Source organism: Trichosurus vulpecula, chromosome 1, assembly GCF_011100635.1.
Source record: "Trichosurus vulpecula isolate mTriVul1 chromosome 1, mTriVul1.pri, whole genome shotgun sequence".
NCBI classification, from domain to species: domain Eukaryota; kingdom Metazoa; phylum Chordata; class Mammalia; order Diprotodontia; family Phalangeridae; genus Trichosurus; species Trichosurus vulpecula.
In genome coordinates, this window is record NC_050573.1 from 496,193,743 (window position 1) to 496,213,646 (window position 19,904).

The window sequence follows — 19,904 nt, forward strand, 5'->3', positions numbered from 1 at the left end:
TCAATCTTCTGGAACCAATGGTAACCACCGTATTTGACCCCAATTCTGTTTACTTTTAGTGTTGTCTTCATCTACATTATTATAGCCTTTGTCTATTTTGTTCTTTTGTTTCTGTATTCTTAGTTTAGCATCAGGTTAGATAGGTCTCTTTCTGTTTCTCAGACTTCTTGATATGTATTCATTCCTTACCATAGAATAATACCCTATTACATTCCCATGTCACAATTTGTTCTGCCAATCCCAATCATAGAATTATAGAATTGGAAAAAGGCCTTTGCAGATGAAAACACTGAGGCTGAGAGAAGGTGACTTCTTTAACTTCAGATAGGTAGTAAGTAGCAGAGATAGGATTTGAACCCAGGTCCTCTGGAGCAGTGGCTAGAGCGCTGGGCTGAGAATCAGGAAGACTCTCCTTTAAGAGTTCAACTCATTTTACAGATGAGGAAACTCAGGTAAACAGGGTGAAGAAACTTGCCCAGGGTCACACAGCTAGTAAGTGTCTGAGGCCAGATATGAATTCAGGTCTTTCTGACTCCAGACCTGGTGATCTAGCCCCTGTACCACATGGCTGCCTAGCTGTAAAGATACTGGAATGGTTTGCCATTTCCATCTCTAGTTCATTTCACAGAGGAGGAAACTAAGGTAAATCCGGTTAAATGACTTGCCCAAGGCTGCACAGTTGTCTAAGTGTCTGGTCTTAGTGTCTAAGACCAGATTTGAACTCAGAAAGAGGAGGCCTGGCACTCTCTCCACTGTGCCAACTGACTGCCCTTCTATTAGTTCAGTTTCGTTTTAACTGGTCTTCCTGTTAAGCCTCTACTTCTCTAATCCATGCCACACATGCCTTCCAAATCCTTGACACTCCCCCACCACTTTAGTCACTGCAATTTTCACTGGTGTAAGAAATTTCTGGTCTGAAAACTGTGTGACCCTGGGCAAGTCATTTCATCCTGTTTGCCTCAGTTTCCTCATCTATAAAATGAGCTTGAGAAGGAAATGGCAAACTACTCCAGTATCTTTGCCAAGAAAACCCCCAATGGGGTCATGAAGAGTCAGACAATACTAAAATGACACAACAACCTCCAGTTCCAAAGGCAATACTCTGTCTATAGCACCACTCTGAAAAGAACTCAATACCTAAAGTAAACTTTATGTTTTTAACTTCCTGAAAACAATTCAAGAGAAAGTTTTGAGGTCTTTTAACTTTGTTCTAACCTTGAAAAAATCAACACTAATAATGGTGTTCAGTAATGAAAATATAGAATATTCATTTAAGGAATTGGTTCCATCCTCAGATTGATACCTAGAACTCCCACTGGCCAAATTACTCTGGATGTAGTAATGCCTTCACCCACCTTATATTTTCTACCAGAAAAGGTCAACTGTGAAAAGACTGATAGTCAAGGTCAAAGCAAACTTGCAAAACTGTTATAAATAAATACATATGTGTGTATATGTGTGTGCATGTATATCTGTGTGTGTGTATTTAACAAGTTGATTGCTCAGCTCCCTTCCATCTACTAAATCTATGAACCTTTCCCCTAGGAATAGCAATTAAAGATGTGGTGATTGACAGGCATTTTTTAATGTTCAAGGAAAGTACAGATTACTAGCACTGGACTAAGGGGAAAAAGGAATGTGTCGCTAGAAAGCTAGCCCTGGAAACAAAGGTCTTCAGTGAAACTTTTTCAATTCCTTTTATTACAAAAATAGAAGCTAGCAAGGCTTTGAAGTGAATAAGTATCCCGGAACCAAATACTATTCTACTTACTGAAAAGCCAGTAGTACCCATGGCACCTGCTAAGTCCCACTGATCCTGGGTTGGTCCCAGGAAGATTTAAAGCTTGAGACTGATTTCCACCTAAAGAGTCTAAGTCCACCAGTACATTCCACATCATTGCTCCCTACCTATTGCTTACATTGGCTTCAATCACCATGTCCCATATTACAGAACTCTGATATCAATCCCTCTTCTATGTTGTGCCATCCTAACGCTTTCACTGAGAGAAATAGATAATTCAGAATAATTGATGAGGACAAAAAACACAATAGAAATTCAGAGACAGAAGACACTAATGTAGTCCATAATTGCTAGGAAGTGCTTAATTGGGAAGACAAGACTTCAGCTGGGTCTTAAGGATTAATAGGATTTGAATAGTCAGAATAGAGATTATGATAATAGTCCAAGTGAAAGGAAAACCATGAAGAATGGAGGGAAGGTAAAAACAGTTTGAGTTGTATTTTGGGGACAATGAATTGACTAGTCTGGTTAGAATAGAGGATTGATATTACAGAGTAATAGGAGTGGTGAGAAAGGTAATTCAGAGGCAGATTGAGGAAGATCTTGGGGAAAAGAAGATAGGATTTGAATTTTATTTTATTTTATAGATAGTAAAGAGCTATGAAACCTTTCTCAAAAAGGGTGTGACATGATAAAAGCAGCATTTTTGGAAGATTACCCAGGCACGGCATAGTGGATTGAGGCTCTAGAGTAAGGAAGACCTCCATTCAATTTCTTCCTCTTACACATACTAGCTGTGTAACCAGGGGCAAGTCACTCCATACGCTCAGTCCCATAGTCAGCTTGCTAAGACTATAAGTTAGAGATGAGCTGGAGATGTGCATCTGTAGCAGTTTTCACACCAGGAATTTCTTATACCAGTGAAATTGCAGGTCTAGAGTGGTGAGGGAGTGTCAAGGATTTGGAAGACATGTATAGCGTGAATTGGAGAGGTAGCAGCTTAATAGGAAGACCAGTTGAAAGGAAACTGCACTAATAGAAGGGCAGTCAGGTGACACAGTGGATTGAGTGTCGGGCCTGAAGTCAAGAGGAGTCCTCTTTCTGAGTTCAAATCTGGTCTCAGACACTTACTAACTGTGCAGCCCTGGGCAAGTCATTTAACCCGATTTATTTTAGTTTTCTCCTCTGTAAAATGGACTAGAGATGGAAATGGCAAACTTTTCCAGTATCTTTGCAGCTAGGCAGCCAGGTAGTGCAGTGGCTAGAGCACTGGGTCTGGAGTCAGAAAGACCTGAATTCATATCTGGCCTCAGACACTTACTAGCTGTGTGACCCTGGGCAAGTTTCTTCACCCTGTTTACCTCAGTTTCCTCATCTGTAAAATGAGTTTCAGAAGGAAATGGCAAACCACTCCAGTATTGTGTCCAAGAAAACCCCAAATGGGATCACAGAATCAGACATGACTAAAATGACTAAACAACAAGCACTAATATAGGTGAGGTGTGCTGGAGCCATCTCTGACTGGCTCACAGGTATTGATTATTAAATTCTCAATGGGAGCCTTTACATCTCAGAAAGCAGCAAAGGATATAAATCAGAGCTTAATTTCTTACTTATTTGATTGTCTAGACTTAAGAAAGTAATAGATGGAAAGTGATAGAGGAAATGTTAACAATGCATACTAAACCCCAGAGGTGTTCAACATTTACCGGCATGCCACTGAATTAGGCCTGAAGGGTCTGGAGTTGGTGGCAGTAGGAATGAAAGGAAGGAAGGAATTTCACGGATTCTATGGAAAAAGGATCCATAGGAACTGAAATGGAATCACAGAGACAGGGAGAAGTAAAAAAAAATTATCTTGATCTATGATATAAAATAGGGCTGTCCAAAACGGGGCTCGTGGGCTGCATACTGCCCACAGTAGGATTTTTGTGGCCTGCCTACAAGCATAGAAATTTACATAAATGCTTTAGTAAATGAAGCTGAGCTACCACTGAGCTCTCACTAAAAAGGCAAATCAAAATATACTGTCTATTGTTTCAATAAAAAGCTAAGGTTGGACAGCCCTGATATAAAAGATCTATGATCTTGAGCATGAGTGACTAGGAAAAGATAAGCCAGAAGGGAGGAGATGAATTCAGATTTAGATGTATTAAGTTTGAAATAACAGCAAGTGGGAATATCCAGTGGGTCAACTATGAACGACTTAGCTATTCCCAGAAATACAAAGATCCAAGAAAATTATGAAACACTTACTATGAAAAATGCTGTCTACCTCCAGAGAAAGAACTTCTGGAGTCTGAATGCAGATTGAAGCATACTAATATTTTATTTTATTTTCCTTGGGTTTTTTTTCCTCTGTGCTTTCTTTCACAACGTGATGAATATGGAAATATATTTTGCATGACTGCACACGTATAACCTATATCAAATTGCTTGCCTTCTCAGTGATGGGGGAGATGAGGGAAGATGGGAGAAAATTTGAAACTCTAAATTATAAAAACCAGAGGTTAAAAATTGTTTTTACCTGTAATTGGTGGGGGGAATAAAATGTTTTTTTTTAAAAAAAGAAAAAGAATTATCCAGTAGGTCACTGAAAAAGTCCTCAGTCTCTAGGAAGGGTCCTGAGAACTGAGTCCTATATTTCACCTAAGACTCCATCAGTCCATATGCTCTCACTGTTAGAATACATCACTTAATATAACACTTAGGATGAATTGCTTTATCTTCTCCCCACCTATAAAATAAAACTGACATGGATTTGGATCAGAAGACTAGTACCATTTAATTACTTTGTATCTTTAACATAATAATATTACATTTAATAATATCTCTAATAGCAATTCCTTTAATCAGGCACAACACACTATAAAAAAATCAAGGCATTATTATCGATGATTCATCTGTCTCTTAAGTCTTATCTATGGTATTACTGAGCAAACTAGTTACAACAGTGAGACCGGAACATGTTATTTGTGGTACAACTGTTGCCTTTACTAGTTATCTGGATACTTTCTAGATTAAGAAGTTAATCAATATTTCATTGTTCAGTTGTGTTTCAGTCCTGTTCAACTCTTCATGACCTCATTTAGGGTTTTCTTGGCAAAGATACTGGAGTGGTTTGCTATTTCCTTCTCCAGCTCATTTCACAAATGAGGAATCCGAGGCAAATAAGGTTAAGTGACTTACCCAGGGTCACATAGCCAGTGTCTGAGGCCAGGTTTGAACTCAGAAAGATGGGTCTTCCTGACTCCACAGCCAAAGCTCTATCCACACCACCTAACTGCTGTTTGGACAATATTAAGCTCTTCAAAAAATTTCCAAATTTCCTCTCTAAATATACAAACATGGAAAGGAAGAAAAGGAGTGAGGTAGGTCCCTCATTCATAAAATAAGGAGGTTGGAGTAGAACATTCTAAGGTCTCCTTCAATTCTGAGATTATATGCTCTCTCTTTACCTGGTAGTTTAGCATCTACTTTTCCTCCCTAACACTGAGGTTGCAATGATAAAGAACATGATACCTTAGAAGTTCAATTAAGTGTTTTGCAGCCTTAACCAGGTGGGATAAGGTGGGAAATAGAGGAAGAACAAATATTTCCTGGATGGTGACATGCGATTGGAGGGAAACCACACTAAGTTAGGAAACCAGCATTTGGATAAAGTCCTGACTTTGAATCAGAAATGTAAAGGTTTAAACTCCACCGCTTGACACTATTTGTTTCACTCTGGTCAGTTGGGCCAGCCTCAGTTTCCTCACCTATAAAGCAGGGAGAGGAGACATGGGACAGAAGAAAAGGTACTGCATTTGAAGGAAGAGGATCTCTGTCCTTTTGCCTCTGTCACTTATCACTTATGTGTTCTTGGACAAGTCACCTCATATGAGTTTCACTTCCTCATCTGAAAAAATGGACTCAAATGTTCTATTCTGGACTAGGCAAGGGTTTCACAGCTGCCACAACCTCTGAGGTTTCTTAAAGTTCTAAATCTATGTCTTCATTGCTACACAAGCCCATTTCCTTAATGCCAATATTCTCCCGATGATGCCATGTGACTACAAATCCTGGAACACCACAGCTTTAGAAGAATCATAGGATTCTTCTGTGAATATTCAGAAGAACTCAAAATGTGTAAAGGACAATTGAAAGATGTATGGTAGACTAAAATTAATTTTAAGTCAAACATTAAGTCAGATGTTTTTTTCATCTTGATGGTGGTGAAACAGACAAAAATAATCATCAGTACACAGTGAACCCATGAAAATAATCAACAATAATACATAAGAACCATAGTCTTCACTAGTACATAACATTCTCAAGATTTTTTTTAGAATATGAATCTTAAATGCCTTAAATAATGGGATACTATACTTATTAGCCATATTTGGTGCTAAGTTTTCATTCATTTCACTGGAATCATTTAATACTTTTTGAATAACTATAGCACTTAACCTCCCAGAAAGCTTTAAAAGATCAAAGAATTGTCATGTTATGCCTATTCGTGTCATTACCTATATATTGAACAACGAGCTGAACTTCAGATTGAAAATTAATAGACTGAATTGCACCAAATTTTTGAAATTGCATAATATTTTCAATGACCTTTAAGCTATCCATTGCCACAAAAACCCAACACTTTTCACAGCAAGATTCTCTCAATGATGCTAGATGGCTATGAATATTGGAGCACTACAGCCTCAGAAGAATCCCAACTTTAATCAAAAGATTCATGGTGGGATTGGCACATGACTAGTAATATAAAAGAAATCAACAAAACTACTTGAGACTAGAAAAGGAAGTGGGCCAGTGCTGTAGTGAGGATGAGAGATAACAAATGGATAGCCCAAACTTTTTACCACTTTCCATGAAATATAGCAAAACGCAGGTAAACCTATGATTCTGCCTAAGGAGAACTAGAAGAATAATCTATATTTTAACATCAATAATTTTTTTAAAAAACCAAATAATTTTGAAGACTTGTATAAACTGGCAAAAAAATGAAATAAACAGAAATAGTAGTGCAATGCATACCATAGCAATAACACTGTAAAGACAAAGAACTTTGAAAGCTATGAGAACCAATCAACACAATGACCATCTATGATTCCAGAGGGTTGATGAGGAAACTTACTACCCACTTTGTAACAGAGAAGTAGCAGATACAGGGTACAGAATGAGATATATGTGTATATGTATGCATGTATATATATAGTCATGTGTATATGTGTGTATTTTTTTTAATACAACCCATTAGGGAATTTGTTTTGCTTGACTATGCATATTTTTTCACAGGGGATTTGTTTTTCTTTTTCTTTTTCCAGTGAAGTGGAGGATGGGAGGCAGCAAAGAGAGATTTTGGTAAAAAAAAATTAATTTTTTTAAGAAATGCCTAAGCTTAGAGAAGAGAATTCTTAGGACAAGATAGCTTTCTTCAATTATTTAGAGAACTGTCTCTTAGAAGAGAGATTAGCCTTCTTTGTTTGGCCCCAAAAGGCAAAACTAAGAACAATGGATGAAAATCAATTCTATAACATTAACTGATTGATAATTTTAAGTAAATCATTATGCTAAGCACTTGTGATACAAAGACAGAAACAAAATAGTCCCTGTACTCAAAGAACTTCAGTTTTCCTAGGGGAATATGGCAAGTACGGATAAGGAAATAAAAAATAATTTCAAGAAATTTTCACTAAAAATGGGGATGCAGGAGGGAGAAAAAGGGAAGACTTTTTGAGAAAAGTCTTTATGCCAAGAAGCAGCTGGGTGATGCAGTGGGTAGAACACCAGGCCTAGAGTCAGATTTGAAACCCGACTTCAAATATAGCCTCAGATGCTGTGTGACCCTGAGCAAGTGACTTAACTTCTGGCTACCTCAGGTTTTTCAACTACAAAATAAGGATAATAATAACGCCTACCTCCCAGTGTTATCCTGAAGATCAAGTGAGTTAATATTTATAAAGTGCTTAGCGCAATGTCTTAGTATATAGTAGACACTTAATAAATATTGCTTTTCTTCCTTCCTTCCATGTGTAGGAGACAGAGGCTGAGCTGAGCCTTGAAGGGAGCTAGAGAATCTAAGAAACAGAGTGGAGGGATGAGGAACAGTCTGTGCAAGTCTTGGAGGCAGGAAACAGCAAGTCAAGTTCAAGGAACATTCAGAAGGCTTATTTGGCTGGAAGTCAAAAGGTACAAAATTAGAATTGATCGAAGGAAATTCTTTGAAAATTAGAGCTGGCAAAAAGTAAAATGGGCTACTTAGGAAATAACAGGAAAATAGTCCCCTTTTTTAGTGGAGGTCTTCAAGTACAAAGAATAATGCAGGAAATAACACATCTACATCTGCATCTGTATCTACATCTACATCAACATCAGCATCTACATCTACATCTACATCTACATCAACATCAACATCTACATCTACATCTACATCTATATCAACATCAACACCTACATCTACATCTACATCAACATCAACATCTACATCTACATCAACATCAACATCTATATCTACAACTACACCTACAGCTGCATCTGCATCTACATGTAGATCTGCATCTGCCTCTACATCTGCATCTGCAGCAACATCTACATCTACATCTACATCTATATCAACATCAACACCTACATCTACATCAACATCTACATCTACATCTGCATCTGCATCTATATCTGCATCTACATCTGCATCTACATCTGCATGTACATGTACATCTTCATCTGCATCTATATCAACATCAACATCTACATCAACATCTACATCTACATCTACATCAACATCAACATCTACATCTACATCAACATCAACATCTATATCTACAACTACACCTACAGCTGCATCTGCATCTACATCTGCATCTACATGTAGATCTGCATCTACATCTACATCTACATCAACATCTACATCTACATCAACATCAACATCACACCTACAGCTGCATCTGCATCTACATGTAGATCTGCATCTGCCTCTACATCTGCATCTGCAGCAACATCTACATCTACATCTACATCTACATCTACATCTATATCAACATCAACACCTACATCTACATCAACATCTACATCTACATCTGCATCTGCATCTATATCTGCATCTACATCTGCATCTACATCTGCATGTACATGTACATCTGCATCTGCATCTATATCAACATCAACATCTACATCAACATCTACATCAACATCAACATCTACATCAACATCTACATCTACATCTATATCAACATCAACACCTACACCTACATCAACATCAACATCTACATCTACATCTGCATCTGCATCTATATCTGCATCTACATCTGCATGTACATGTACATCTGCATCTGCATCTATATCAACACCTACATCAACATCAACATCTACATCTACATCTGCATCTGTATCTACATCTGCATCTACATCTGCATCTGCAGCAACATCTACATCAACATCAACATCTATGTCTACATCTACATCTATATCTGCATCTGCATCTACATCAACATCAACATCTACATCTGCACCTGCATCTATATCTGCATCTGCATCTATATCTACATCTACATCTGCATGTACATCTACATCTGCATCTGCAGCAACATCAACATCAACATCTACATCTACTTCTACATCGGGAGTTCTTAATCTCCTCTGTATCACAGATCCCTTGGCAGTTTGGTGAAACTTATGGACTCCATCTCAGAATGTTTTTTAATATTTGAAGGAAATACTAAATATCAGTTAGAGGTTAGTGAAAATAATGATGTAATTTTTTTTCTCTTTAATTTCATGGACTCCTCTAAATCTATTCATAGACACTCCAGGTATTTATACATCACAGGTTAAGAAGCCCTGTTCTACATGGACTTGCTAATAAAGTTCTTTCCAAGTATAAGATTCTTTAATTATATGATTCTATCTGTAGTATATTATGTGGAGGTACAGTGATACAGTGGGAAAAGTACTGGATTTGGAGTCAGAAGACCTATGTTCAAATCCTGGCCTTGTAATTTATTGCCTCTGTGACCTGGGCCACAGGGTCTTCATCTGTTGAAAGAGAGAATTGGATTAGATGACCCTGAAGGTACCATCCAGTTCAAAATCAATGTTCCAATATGATTAAATCCTCTTTGGAGAATTTATGAAAAAATATGTACAAGAGTGACACAGGATGAGAGGGGATGGATCTGCCCTGGTAAAGAGAATATATACAATGATGAAATCACAAACTCATTGGAATGCTGAAGTTGATTTTTTGAAAAATACCCAAGGTAGAAAAAACTGGCTCCATTTTCATAAGCTATGAAGTTAGCCACTTGGAGTGAACTTAAACAGCTTTGGAGTAGGTCATCTAATTATATTTTCTCTCTAAGTAGGCTTAAACAAAAACAGATTCCTATTTCTCTTTCCCTACTTCCTTGACATCCACAGTGCAAGGCTGCTTGTCTGAAGGCCAGACAGAAAATGAGGTGTGTGTGTAGACATATGGAACTAGTTTTTCTCTCAATAACAAACATGAGTGGTTTCCAAGCTCCATCTACCATTTTTGTTGTTGTTGTTGTTAAAGTACACAGATAGTAGGGACAGAAGATTCAAAACACCTTTTTTCAGACAATTAATTTTCCCATAGACTTTTTTATTCATTTCTTTCTTTGTTTTGAAACCAAGTATCCCTATCTTGCTGCAACATGGCCACTCACAGGCTGATCCTACCAGTAAAAAACATGGGAGCTTTGACTCTGTCTCTTCCTGGGCCCTCCCTAGGCTGCCTGGTGATGCTCTCTCTCTCTCTCTCTCTCTCTCTCTGTCACACACACACACACACACACACACTCCTGGGGGCTCACCAGACTGGTGGTGGATTAGTATGGATACTCAATCAGCTTTAGCCTGATTGAAGCTCAGAACTCCTGAATTCAAAGTGAGATCCATCAGCCTCCGCCCCCTCAGTAGCAGGAATTGCAGACACACAGCCACAACAACCAGCTTCCCATAGGCTCTTTCAGCTTCTTTTAGGAACTAAAAGGGAGGCACAAAATCAGGCTCTTCATGAGTGGAAAGTCACTTTCATTGTATGTATCAAACTGATAGAAATTTGAGGATTGGATCCTGGATCAAGTTTACACTACTAAAGGCTCGTGTTGTCTCCATGTCACACTCAGATAGTAACTATGATAATAAAAATGTACAGGATTTTTTTTTCACCAAAGTAACTACCTTTTCCTCTTTTTTTTGGTTTTTAAAAACCAAGAACAAATTCAGATAATGAAATTAAATTAATAAAATATAAGGAAATAAATGCTTTGTATTTATATTCCTATTTTGTTATTATTTTAATATTTGCACAATTTTTGTTGATATATCATTCAGCAAGCATTTATTAAATTATATATGAAACTCTGAGGATATAAAAACAAAATGAAATTGTCACTGTCTTCAAAGAATATATATATTCTCCTTAGGGAAACAACATAGGAAGGAAGGATATAGGAATTTATTAAGTCCTACTATGTACCAGAAACGTGGATACAAGTATTTTTTTTAAAAAAACTCCTTTCTCTAAATGAGCTCACAATCTACCTGCAGAGATAACATATAAACAACTGTGTATAAATAAGCTATATGCAAAGTAAATTGGAGATCATCTCAGAGGGAAGATGTGCACATTAAGGGAAAATCAAAAAAAGTTTCTTGTAGAAGGTAGTATGTTAGCTCAGGCTTGAAGAAAACCAGGGAGTGCAGGAGACAGAAATGAAGAGGGAGAGAATTCCAGACATGGGGGATAATCAGTAAAATTCCCAGAGTGAGGAGATAGAGCGTTTTATATGGGGAACAGCATGGAAGCCAATATCACTGGATTGCAGAGTAAAAGGTGTAAGAAGACTAAAATGTCAGGAGGTTGGGATGCAGATTACAAAGGGCTTTGAATGCCAAGCAAAAGACTTTATATTTGAGCCTGGAGATGATAGGAAACCACTGGAGTTTATTAAATAAGAAGGTAGCATGGCCAGATATGCTCTTTAAGATTAATCTGACAGCTAACTAACAGTGTGAGTTCATGACAGCAGGAGAAAAAAGAAATTAAAATCCTTAGAGCTCACGTTGCTATAAGCTACTTTGCTCTGTTTACCCTGGAAGGCATATCTTTGGATTTGAAAATAATTCGAAGGAAATAAAAGGAGATATAGGGGGTGGGATTGGATTATCTGCTATCCCATTTAAACATGTTTCCTCCATCCCCTTAAGTAGAAACATAGTTCTAAAGACATGCAGTGGAGTCAAAGTACCACTTTAATGAACTGAACACAGCCAGTCAATCTATGGTGAAAAGCAAGGAGTTTGTTTCCTCTCCCAGGCCAATGCACAGGGAGGAGTCTTTGCTTCTTTGCTTCTCTGCGGCCTCCCTCCCATCCATGGAAAGAAGAGAGCAAGTCGCTCCTCCCATAGGACTCAGACCGTCACAGGGTAGAGCAGGGGTAGGTGTTCAGCTCCCTTGATGGGCAGTTTTTGGTTGTGGAATAGTGGATGACTTCAGGGACGCTGTCAAATGGAGGGCTTTTCTGACCCAGGAGATATTTCTCTTTGGATTTTGTCAGTTTCATGGGCATGAAGCCCTGGCTGCTCTTCAGTGACAGAAAAACCATGCTTGCTTCTCTGACTATTTCTTACAAGGTAGCTACGCTCTTGACACAACCAGAGGAGTTTCTCAGCATCTATTCTGCTAATAGCTCCATGATACCATATTTGCTTTTCTAGTGGAACATTTCTCTCAATATCCCACAGAACTCTGGGCTGCCATATTTGGTAAGTTTGAAGCCTCCACTTTGGGCTTAGACCTTGTTGACATCTGTCTCTGGAAGGCAAGGAGGAAAACTACCTTTTCTCATTATCATCAAACTGAGCTGCTAAGGCTAGAATAATGGCCTTGTTCCACTTCCAAGGCTGATTATATTCATCCGCAGGCCTGTCATCATATTGGGACAACTTGTTTTCTTGTAAATATTGGTTGACCAAGCTTTCAGAAGCTGAATCTACACCACGGCCTTATGGTTCATAAAGTGTGTCATATAACAGTCTCACAGAAATACAATATACTTTTAGTCAAACCAACCCAGAAACAGAGGAATCAAGATTGGAGGATTTATTTGAAAAGGAAACCCAAGGGCAAAACAGATTCAGAAAGATGTTAAAATATTCTACACTTATCTACGTTCTAAGGAATCTAGAAGGCATGGAACTTTGGGTAGACCCAGGCCTGAGCAGCATATACCCATTTGTGGTTTTTGTTATATTTTTATTTTTATGTAATGCTTGGTTCTTTGGCTATTTCCATTTTCTCCCAGGAATGTGATATACCTCCAAACAGTGAAACACAATGACCTCAGAAGAATCAAAATTGCAAGTAATCCAAAGGGCAGTGGAAAGAGGCGTGGTAGACATAAACAATCTGTAGCATAGCATCAATTATTACTTGTACATGAAAACTGGTATAAAGATATTCTTGAGGGCATGTACAGCAGGAAAGGGAAGTAGAGGAGTCAAGTTGTGAAAGAGACTAGAGATGGCCAGCATAAACTTTCCATTTGTACCCCTCCCCCAAGATGCTAAAGGAATCAAAAGAAAGTCTCCACCATACTGTAGGGATCTTAGATGGAGTATTTACAGAGAATTAGAATTAATAAGAATTAGGCTGAAAAGGCATGAGGGGGATTGCTCTTTGGGAAGATGGCACAGTAGATCAGAAATATCCAGGCTCTCCAGATTTCCTCCACAGACAGAAAATCACCATAAAATGAATGCAGAGCAGCAAAAATAAAGGGGTAAAGCAGTTGTCCTCCTCAGACAACTTGAAAGGACCTCAGAAAAGACAGGACCTCCAGGAACTGAGGTCTGGCTTGAGCGAAGTGTAGAGACACCTCCACGAGGACTCCACTGAATCAACAAACAGCAGGCCCTGGAGCTCTGTCAGGAAGCAGACTAGGCCTCAAGAAATTTCACCTCAACTTTCACCTCACTCACAGCATCAAGAAATTTCACCTCATGAACTTTTATTTCACAACCTCAGGAACTTTCACCTCACAAACTTTTACCTCACAAACTTTCATTTAAGGAACAGCAGAGGACTGAGTAGGGGAAGATTAAAGGACCCCTGCTGTTTCTGGAAGCCAGGCCTAGCATCGCTGACCAGACATGATCCCCAGCTGTGGTCATGGGCAAGGAGGAGTGAGCACAGGCCTCAGGAGTGTAGTACTGAAGGGAGCAAGAACATTTTTGGGACAGTGTGGCTGGGGGACCTAACTATGGCTTAGGAGAGGAGAAAAGTCCTTGAGGTTGAGCCCCTAGACAGAATTCAGAAAACAACAGTAAGAAGGGCCTGAGGCCTAGGGCAACATTACCCACAAATTGAGATTAAAACTTGATGACAATAAACTGCTAAAAATAAAATAAAACAAATGGAAAATAAAAATTAGTAAGGAAAGGACAAATAACCTGACTGTATACAGCTATGAGGGTGTGGGTTCACATTCAGAGGAAGATAATGAGGTAAAAAAAAGCCACTCCTACCCTAAAGAGTAATGTCAAATGGTCACAAGCCCAAAAAGAGCTCTTAAAAGAACTTAAAAAAAATCAAATACGAGAGATCAAGGAAAAATTGGGAAAAAAAAATAAAAGGAATCCAAGAAAATTATGAAAAGAAAGCTTATTAGTTGGGGAGAAAGGTACAAAATCTTAATAAAGAAAACAACTCCTTGAAATCTAGAATTGGGCAAGTGGAATCAAATAATGTTATAAGACACCAAGAAATAATAAAACTAGAAAAATAGAAAAGAATCTGAAACATTGCATTGGAAAAAACAACTGACTTGGAGAACAAATCAAGGAGAGACAATACAAGAATTGTCAGACTACCTGAAAGTTATGATCCAAAAAAGAATCTGGATACAATATTACAGGAAATTGAGGAAAATTGCCCTGAACCAGAGGGTAAAGTAGAAACAGAAAAAATCTACTATTCACCATCTGAAAGAAATCTCAAGAGGAAAACTTACAGGAAAGTCATAACCAAGTTTCCAAACTCCCAGGTTAAGGAGGAAATATTGCAAGCAACAAGAAAAAAAAAACAATTGAAATACTACAGAAATAAGATAGAGGGAAATTCACAAATAATAATTATAACTTAGAATGTGAATGAGATAATTCACCCATAAAACAGAAACATATAGCAGAATGGATTAAAAATCAGAATCCATTCTGCTATATGTTCTCTCTATCTTATTTTTACTTACTATTTTCCTCTTCAGCCTCTCTTTTTACCCTATCCCTGCAATCTTATCTTCTCCCCTTATACTCCCATTCCTTTTTTAACCAGACCTCTCAGAGTCCCTTATCTTCTCCCCCACCCTCCTAATCTTAATCTATATACCATTCTAAAAGTTCCTCCCCTAACCTGTCCCCCAGTTTTCTCAGCTCTCTACAAGTTCAACAGGATTCCTCCAGATGTACATATTGTTTCCTCTTCAAAAACCCACATGGGAGTGATGTTCCACCATTACCACCTTCCCCCCCACCTGCTTCCTCTGTATTAATTCTTTCTTTCATACCCAATTTTTATGAGATAATTGCTCCTTTTTACCTTTTCCTAACCAGTTTTGTTTTTTAAAATCACTCCATCATACTCAACTCAGCCACAACCTTTCTTTCAAAATACCTTAGTAATGATGACAGTTTTAAGAATACTGATAATATCTTTATATATAATAAACAGTTTTACATTAATGAGTGCCTTATAATTAGTCTTTAATGTTTTCCATATATCTCTTCTGGATCTTTTTTATTGATTTTTCCATTGAGTTCTGATCTTTCTGTTACAAATATCTGAAAGTCTTTCAGTTCATCAAATGTCCACTTACAAGAAACACATTTAAGAATGAGAGATACATACAGAATTAAAATGGAGAGTTGGAGTAGAATTTATTATGCTTCAGGTGATGCAAAAAAAGGCAGGAGTAGAAATTATGACCTCAGACAAAATTATGGCTAAAATAGATTTAATTAAAAGGGAAAAACAGAATAACTACATTTTGATAAAACATACCATAGACAATGAAGCAATATCACTACTGAACCTATATGCACCAAATGCTATAGCATCTAAATTTTTAAAAGAAAAATTAAACTAATTACAGGTAGGGATAGGTAGTAGTACTACAGAGGTAGGGGACTTTAATCTTCTCCTCTCAGAACTAGATAAATCTAATCAAAAAAATAAGAAAGAAGTCAAGCAAGTAAATGGAATTTTAGATAAACTACATACAATAGATATCTGGAGTGAATTAAATGGAAATAAAAAGGAATACCTTTTTCTCAGGTGTTTATGGTACCTTTACAAAGACTGATCATATAATGCTGCATAAAAAATTTATAGTTGAAAGCAGAAAAGCAGAAATATGAAAAATATCCTTTTCAGGTTACAATGCAATAAAAAATTATATTTAACAAAGGACCACAGAAATATAGATTAAAAACTAATTAGAGATTAAGCAATCTAGTCTTAAAAATGAGTGGATTAAAGAACGAATCATAGAAACAATCTATAATTTCATCAAAGATAATGACAATGATGAGACAACATATCAAAACCTGTGGGATACAGCAAAAGTAGTGATCCAAGGCAAATTTATACCTCAAAATGTTTACATCAATAAAATAAAGAGCAGACCAATGAATTGGGTATGCAATTAAAAAACTAGAAAAAGAACAACCTAAAAATCCCCAATTAAACACTAAATTAGAAGTCCTAAAAATTAAAAGTGAGATTAATAAAATTGAGTATAAAAAAAAACATTGAGTTAATAAATAAAATTAAGAGTTGGCTTTATGGAAAAAATAAATAAAATAAACCATTGGTTAATTTGATTTTGTAAAAAAGAGAAGAAACCCAAATCACTACTATCAAAAACCGAAACAGTAAATACACCACTCAGGAAGGTAAAAATAAAGCAATTATAAGGAGTTATTTTGTCCAATTATATGGTAATAAATTTATGTGAAATGGAAAATATTTACAAAAATATGAATTGCCTAAATTAGCAGAAAAGGAAATAGAATATCTAAATAGACCAATTTTAGAAAAAGAAATTGAACAGGCCATAAATGAGTGTCCTGAGGAAAAAACACCAGGACCAGATGGATTTACAAGTGAATTCTATCAAACATTTAAAGATCAACCAATTCCAATACTAAATAAATTATTTGGAATAATACACAAAGAAGGAGTCCTACCAAACTCCTTTTATGAAACAAACATAATATTGATAGCTAAACTAGAAAGACTAAAAACAGAGAAAGAAAATTGTAGATCAATTTTATTAATGAATATTGATGCAAAAATCCTAAATAATATATTAGCTAAAAGATTACAACAAAATCTTACAAAGATTATACATTATGATCAAGTGGGATTTATACCAGGAATTCAGGGATGTTTTAACATAAAGAAAACTATTAATATAATTGATTATATCAATAACAGTAGTAAGAAATCATACGATCATATTAATAGATACAGAAAAAGCTTTTGATAAAATACAACACTCATTTCTATTAAAAACACTTGAAAGTATAGATATAAATGGATTTTTCCTTCAATTGATAAAAAAGCATCTATCTAAAACCATGAGCAAGCATTATTCGTAATGGGACTAAGCTATAAACATTCCCAGTAAGATCAGGTGTGAAAAAAGAATGCCCACTGTCCTCAATATTATTCAATATTGTATTGGAAATCCTAGCAATAGCAGTAAGAGAAGAGAAAGAAATAGAAGTAATCAGAAAAGGGAATGAGGTAATAAAACTATCTCTTTTTGCAGACAATATGGTGATATACTTGGAAAATCCCAAAGATTCAGCTAAAAAGTTAGTTAAAACAATTGACAATTTTAGCAAAGTAGCAGAATATAAAGCAAATCCACATAAATCATCAGCATTAATATATATAATATATATGTATATGTAGGTAAGTATGTATATAAACAAAACCCTGCAAGAAGTGATAGTAAGAGATACCCCATTTAAAGTAACTCTAGTTAATATAAAGTACTTGGGAGTAAATCTGCCAAAACAAACCCAAGAACCATATAAACAAAATTATAAGAAAAAAACTTTATACAAATATAATCAGATTTAAATAATTGGAGAAATACTAATTGTCCATGGGTAGGCAGGGTCAATATTTCTTTTAATGATAATTTTACCCAAACTAATTTATATATCCAACATCATCCCAATTAAATTACCAAAAAAAAATTATTTTACTGAATTAGAAATAAGTAATAACTAAACTCATTTAGAAGAACAAAAAGTCAAGAATAAAAAAGGAAATAATGAAAAAATGTAAAGGAAGGAGGTTTAGCAAATTTTAAGCTATATAATGAATTCAAAACAATTTATAGTCATATGAGAAAATGCTCTAAATCATTATTGATTAGAGAGATGCTAATTCAAACACCCTTGAGATATCATTTTACACCTATCAGGTTGGCTAAAATGATCGAAGGGGAAAACAACAAATGTTGGAGGGAATGTGGAAAAATTGGGACACTAATTCACTGTTAGTAGAACTGTGAGCTGATCCAGCTGCTTTGGAAAGCAATCTAGAATTATGCCCAAAGAGCTATTAAATTGCCTATACCCTTTGACCCAGTAATGCTACTACTCAGTCCATTTCCAAAGATTATTAGGGAAAAAGGAAAAGAACCTATATATTCTAAAATGTTTATAGCAGCTCTCTTTGTGGTGGAAAAGAACTGGAAATTGCAGGAATACCATCAGTTAGGGAATAGCTGAACGAGTTATGGTATATGATTGTGAAGGAATACTACTGTGCTATAAGAAATGATGAGCCCAGTGATCTTAGAAAAGCCCAGAAAGATTTGCAGGAAATAATAAAGAACACAATGAGCATAACCAAGAGAACACTGTATACAGTAAGAGCAATATTGTTTTAAGAGAAACTTTAAGTGAATAAATCATTTTGACTAGTGCAAATACCCAGATTAACTGTAAAGCACATATGAAGAAAAATGCTGCTATTGGTATCCAGAGAAAGAACTGATAAATAGAAGAATGTATAGAATAATTTTACATACATACACACACATACACATATATATACATGTATATATATACATATATATAATACCTACATATACGTCTAACAGTAGCCATCTCTAGGGTGGGAGGGGAAGAAAAAAAAAGAAATTTATATGATAACTATATTATATATTTAAAAGGAATAGCAAGTTGTACATAATGGATTTGCAGTTTTATGTGTAATCATTTTTTATTATATTATGTTATGGAAATGTTATGGAAATTGTTTTATTCCATAAATTTAAAAATTTTTAAATTTAGAAAAAAAGAAAAGGCATGGAGGTGCTAGAACATATGATGGTGATGGTGATACCCTCAACAATGAGATTGTACGGTCTTATGTAAAGACATTTTCCACTTTATAGGAACCTACTGCGATTACATAAATGGAAGTGGAATCTTAGAGTGGAAATCCATTCTTATAGTAGAAGCTATAAGAGGCAATGGGATTGATTCCTTTGTGACGTAGGGTAAGGAAGGGGAAGGGTGTCATGATTTGATCAGACATAATGGTACTGTCAAGCTGTAACACAAAACCAGAGTTTGGAATTATAAATTTTAAAATGCTTCCTCTAGGGACATCACCCCTAATTCTCTTTTAACTGGCTTAGTTCTGTCTCCTTAATATGCTGACAAAGATATTTTGTGTTTACTTTCCATCTATGTATCTGAGTACATGTTATTTCCTTCCCACAGAAAGCAAGCTCTTTGAGGGCAGGGATAATTTTAATTTTTGTCTTTATATTTATATTGCTTTCTCCACAGAGTCTTAATCTAACCATCATGGTGGAATGAAAATGAGCTCTTGCAGTGCAAGTTTTGGTAGGTTCTACCATACTCGAAAAGCTTTGAGTAGGATCCCAGCAGCAAACCAATTCTGTTTTCCAAGGACCAATCTAGCTAAGTAGGTTGACTATTTGGTGATGAATTTTTTGGCCATGGCAATGATGAAACAAAGAAAAATATAACATGACTCTCAGTCCTTTCTGCTCTGGCAATGATAGTGATACAATGGTGAAAGGCAGGGTAAGGTAGA